Raw genomic sequence first — 5,771 nt, 5'->3', positions numbered from 1 at the left:
ATTTGCCTAACATCACATTCACATTCACATTCAAGAGTGTTGATAGTCTCCATCGTCAACACCTTCTTCTACTTTCTGAGTTCTGACTCTATATATAAGCCATAAACTTGGCTTCTCCATTCACACGTACAACACCATTTGGTACATTCCATATATACTCTTTTCCCCTTCCAAGAATTTAACTTAATTAAGCTAATAAACGTCACATTAATTAGATAACATATGAATTATCATTTGCTTAATTAAGTTTTGGAGCTGTTGACTCTAAAATAGGGCGTTGCACTACTACTATGCACGCATTTTTTTTCTCTTTTTCTGCATGCTAATAATTGCAGTTTGAATTACTTTTTGCAGGCTATTATTGTTATTAGTATTAATAAGCGTGTTGTGTGGGGATTAATATTCAATGAGTCAGTGTACGGCAGAAGTTATAGCAGAAACAAGAAGCGATTCTTCTTCACGTAGACATGGAGGAGGAGATGATGATTTTGTTACTGATCTGCCATATATGCACAGAGTTGGAACTCCTCCTAAGCAATCACTCTTCCAAGAGATCAAGCATTCTCTCATGGAGACTTTCTTCCCTGACAAGCCCTTTGGCAAGTTCAAGGACCAATCTGGATCTAGAAAGTTCGTTCTCGCTCTCCAATCTCTCTTCCCCATTCTTGAATGGGGAAGAGATTACAACCTCAAGAAATTCAGAGGCGATTTGGTTGCTGGACTCACCATTGCAAGTCTTTGCATTCCTCAGGTACGTACGCAAAGATGATCTCAACTATCATTTTCACGTGAAATTAATTTTATGCGAGTAGTCACCAGAAAACTAATGTATTTAGGTATACTTGTGTAAATACATAATTTTTTAACATGTAGTCAGTGACCACTTTGTTGGTTATAACAGGACCTTGCATATGCGAAGCTTGCATATTTGGATCCTTGGTATGGATTATGTGAGTATCATCATGATAATTGATAAGTTCTTATTTCTAAGTAATTAATTTTTTCTGCTAATTAATATTACCTTTTTTGCAGACGCAAGTTTTGTGGCACCTCTTGTGTATGCTTTCATGGGAACCTCAAGAGATATTGCGATAGGACCTGTAGCTGTGGTGTCCCTCTTGCTTGGGAGTTTGCTTTCTAGTGAGATCAGTGACACCAAAAGCCATGACTACGTTCGCCTTGCATTCACCGCTACTTTCTTTGCAGGAGTCACTCAATTGGTACTTGGAGTTTGCAGGTACATACACTACTATGCAAAAGCTTCATTATTTTCATTCATATAGGCATTGTCCTTTTTGCTGGTGCTTTGCCTAAAGCATTGTGCATTCATGAATGGTTATTGTAGGCTTGGTTTCTTGATAGATTTCCTATCTCATGCTGCCATTGTGGGCTTCATGGCTGGAGCTGCCATTACTATTGCACTGCAACAGTTTAAAGGTCTGCTTGGCATAAAGGACTTCACCACAAATACTGATATTGTTTCTGTAATGCATTCGGTTTGGAGTAATGTGCACCATGGGGTAAATCTTTTCATCTTGCTTTATATTTATATATGTTTCAATATATTTAGATGATGAACAAGCTCATAAATAATAATTGTTTACTTAACTTCTGCTTACAGTGGAATTGGCAGACTATACTCATTGGACTATGGTTCTTAATCTTCCTTCTTATAACCAAGTATATTGTAAGAATCCCAATATTTTCCCTTCCCTAGTTTAATTTACTATGTCAAATACAAAATGATTGTCACTTTGATCAAAGTTATAATAATAATTTTTAAAGAAAAGTATTACATAAATAGCATGTCTAATAGGCCATGGGGACCATAATAAAAATGCACTAGCAGCTAAAAGTTACTTTTTACAAATATTAAAAATATACAACAGTTCTTAGCACATAGTTTATTCCTTTTTACAACTTGAATAACTGTTATATTGTGATAACAGGCTAAAAGAAACAAGAAACTCTTTTGGGTATCTGCAATTTCTCCTATGATCTCTGTTGTAGTACCAGAGCAGACGAAAAAGGCGTATCGATTGTAAGTACCATGATGATAATCTTGATTGAATATACTTCCTCTAAAGTTGAAAACAAAATTTAATCAAAGTATTTATATGATACTTCATCAGGTGAAGCATATCAAGAGTGGTGTGAATCCATCATCAGCTAACGAAATCTTTTTCAGTGGAAAATATCTAGGCGCTGGTGTTAGAGTTGGTATTGTATCTGGCATGGTTGCACTTACAGTAAGAAAATTCTGAAGCTGATTCCTCAATCCACATAACATTTTTTATATTTAACATAAGATGTTTCTAGAGAACGCATTAAATCTGCTAGGCACTTATGCCGAATTCTTTAAACTACTTCAGGAAGCTGTAGCAATTGGGAGAACATTTGCTGCAATGAAAGATTATTCACTGGATGGTAACAAAGAAATGGTGGCAATGGGAACAATGAACATTGTTGGTTCTTCATGGCTGGTTGTCAAACTGCTGTATCAAACATTGTGATGTCCATTGTTGTGTTACTAACTCTGTTGGTCATCACACCACTGTTTAAGTACACTCCAAATGCAGTTCTTGCTTCTATTATAATAACTGCTGTTGAAACCTGGTGAACATTGAAGCAATGGTTCTGCTCTGGAAGATTGACAAATTCGATTTTGTTGCTTGCATGGGAGCATTCTTCGGTGTCATCTTCAAGATTGTTGAGATTGGCCTTCTAATTGCGGTACAACGCAGATACTAATCTATTCAACAGATAACCATTTATGGATTTCTTGCATCTCATCTCAGTAGTGTTTTAAGCTGATCTCATTTTGTTTATGAAGGTGGCAATTTCATTTGCCAAGATACTTTTACAAGTGACAAGGCCAAGAACTGCAGTTCTTGGTAAGCTTCCAGGGACTACTGTTTATAGGAACATCCAGCAATACCCCAAAGCAGCACAGATTCCTGGCATGCTCATTATCAGGATTGACTCTGCTATCTACTTCTCAAATTCCAACTATATCAAGGAGAGGTAAATTTATAGACATTTTTAACTTGATGGGGCTGTATTTTTAATCATTCTTTAATTAGTTATGATCTTATCCACGTTGCTCTATTATTGTTTGTACCATAATCTAAAATGGTAAAGATTAGTTGCTAATATGATAATCTAAAAAATGTGGACTGTATCAATCAATAATGTGATGATAGTTTTATTAGTTTTTGGGTGGTTTGACTTTAATCAATGTAATTGTGGACTATGAATAAGTCAATTGATTCTTTTTTTTGCAGAATATTGAGATGGTTGATTGAAGAAGAATCTCAAAGGACAGAAAGTGAATTACCGGGAATACAGAATCTCATTGTTGAAATGTCACGTAAGAGTTTCTTTCTACCAACAAGTCATTATTAATGATAGTAATTCTGATGCATGAACTTAATTATAATTGACCTTATCATATTGCAGCTGTTACTGATATTGACACAAGTGGCATCCATGCCTTTGAAGAATTATACAAGTCCCTTCAGAAAAGAGAAGTTCAGGTATAATGATAATAATATCACAACAATAATAATGTTGATGTCATGTACAAAACAATTGTGATTGTATTAATATGTTCATGTGTGTTTATATAAACAGCTTATATTGGCGAATCCGGGGCCAGTTGTAATAGAGAAGCTCCATGCATCCAAGCTTACCGATCTAATTGGAGAAGATAAAATATTTCTCACAGTGGCTGATGCTGTTGCAACTTTTGGTCCAAAGGGTGTTAAATAAACATATCTGTTTCAAGATCAAATTCAAGTGTTGATTGAAGCCGCGGTTATAATTAAGATGCTACAAATACAAACGGGTGGGGATTAGTATAATATTGTTTAATATATAGTCTTATAGGGAGTTATTATTACTTTATTAGTCACCTTGATCTGTCTTCTATGTAGTTTCATTTAATTTTGTTTGTCTTTAATTTTACATATAGTCCCAATTAATGTATAGAAGCAAAATTACATGTTCTGTTTTTCAACTGGTAGTTGTGATTTACAATACAATATACTTTAAGGTTGCATGAAAACCAGTGAAGATTAGAATATTCGGCTTCATGATTTGGTGGACTGAGAGGGTTATAATGGATATAATAATTGGTGTGTGGGAGAGTTGAAAGAGTTCACTTTGCTTATACTTGTTGAACATATACTCATAATAATGCAATTATTGTATTAACAAAATGACATACTTCAATTACCATCATTGGGATATCATCATATTGAAACACTATAAGCATAGAGCATTATTTATCTTGTTTTTCAACCCTGTTTTATATTCAGATAAGTTATATTAATATTCATAAGTGCTCTATATATGACTTTATCTTAAGCATATTAGGTACTATGTTACACACATTATCCTTTGAAGTTGGAATGTTTGATTCATCAATTGTGGAAAAGTTAATAGTTTTCTTAGATTGGAAAGGACTCTACAGTCTACACTGTTATTATTATTTTTCTTTCTCCATTAATACTAAACTCTCGTAATAACATTAGGGTGCTTAAGTAACTCTAAGATCAAATTTCTTGATGAACATAGTTTAAGAGGCGCAAACTGAATTAAACCGTAAACCAATAACAAAGAAAATATAAATTTCGAAAATTAAAATAAGTATCATATATTCAGTTAAATGATATATAAGGTACAATAGTTAATAAAATTGTTATTTTATAAAACAAATTACGTAATGATCATCAATTATTTATTTGTACAGTTCAATATATGCTAAAATAATTATATTATTAATTAGGACGGAGTTAACCCTTCGTAAACATATAATTAAGTTTTATGTATATCTGCACAACGTATTTAAAATGTTTATACACGTCCCTTCATATCCTCAATCATCATTTGATTTTTAGTTAAAATAATGCGATATGGACCATTAATTATTATCGTTTCATACTATACACGTAATTAATATATTACTAGATTTTGACCCGCGTGATACGCAAAAAATTTGAATTATAATTTTTATATAATATTTTTTATTAAGTTTTATAAATTTTATAAATAAAATAATATATATTTATATGAAAAATTTAATTGAGTAATTACAATAAATAATATAATATTAAATTTTTTATTTAATTATGTATAAATACATTTGAAATTAAAAATTATAATATATTAAATAGTAAATTTTAAAAAGTTGTTCAATATAATTTTTTACTTTTTTTATTTTTAGTGTCTTTTTTTTTTATTGAGTTTTACTTGTTAGTAATACTTGTTTTATTTTTCTCCGCTTAAATGTTTGGAGTAAAATGTGCTTGTCATTTAATTTTTTGGATTGTTGATTGTGTTTTTCTTTTTCTTTGCTGCTGCAATTTGTTGATCCATCTATTTCTATTGTTGGTTGTTGGATGTGTTTTGATTTTTGTTTATTTTTTTTAAGAGACTCGAACTCGCAACCTCTTTTTTATTTTTGTTTATTGATAATAGATTTTTATCAGATAATATTAGCGTTGGTGAGTTCAATTTCTTTTTTAAAGGATAAAATTTTGGATATTATACTCAAATAAAATATTTGAAAGGATTCTTTACTCAAATACAACATTTATCATTCGTTTACATGAGTGTCCTGTTTTATTATTATGTAAACTGTGGTAGATAATCACGGTTTTTAATTTAAATATAAACTATGAGAGGTAGGGACGGTTTACTTGTAGAAAACATTGAATATAAACCGTGGTTGCTTACCACGGAATATGCATGAAAAAGTTTGGTAGAAA

The 5,771-nt window shown here is 31.8% G+C and overlaps 1 pseudogene; it reads left to right on the top strand.

Moving 5' to 3' along the window:
• Positions 1-360: 360 nt before the first annotated feature.
• Positions 361-3,931, top strand: LOC112773317 (high affinity sulfate transporter 2-like; annotated as a pseudogene).
• Positions 3,932-5,771: the final 1,840 nt, after the last annotated feature.

Source organism: Arachis hypogaea, chromosome 18 (genome assembly GCF_003086295.3).
Source record: "Arachis hypogaea cultivar Tifrunner chromosome 18, arahy.Tifrunner.gnm2.J5K5, whole genome shotgun sequence".
Lineage (NCBI taxonomy): Eukaryota > Viridiplantae > Streptophyta > Magnoliopsida > Fabales > Fabaceae > Arachis > Arachis hypogaea.
The sequence above is the reverse complement of the archived record's forward strand: the minus strand, read 5'-3'. Positions and strand labels throughout refer to the sequence as shown.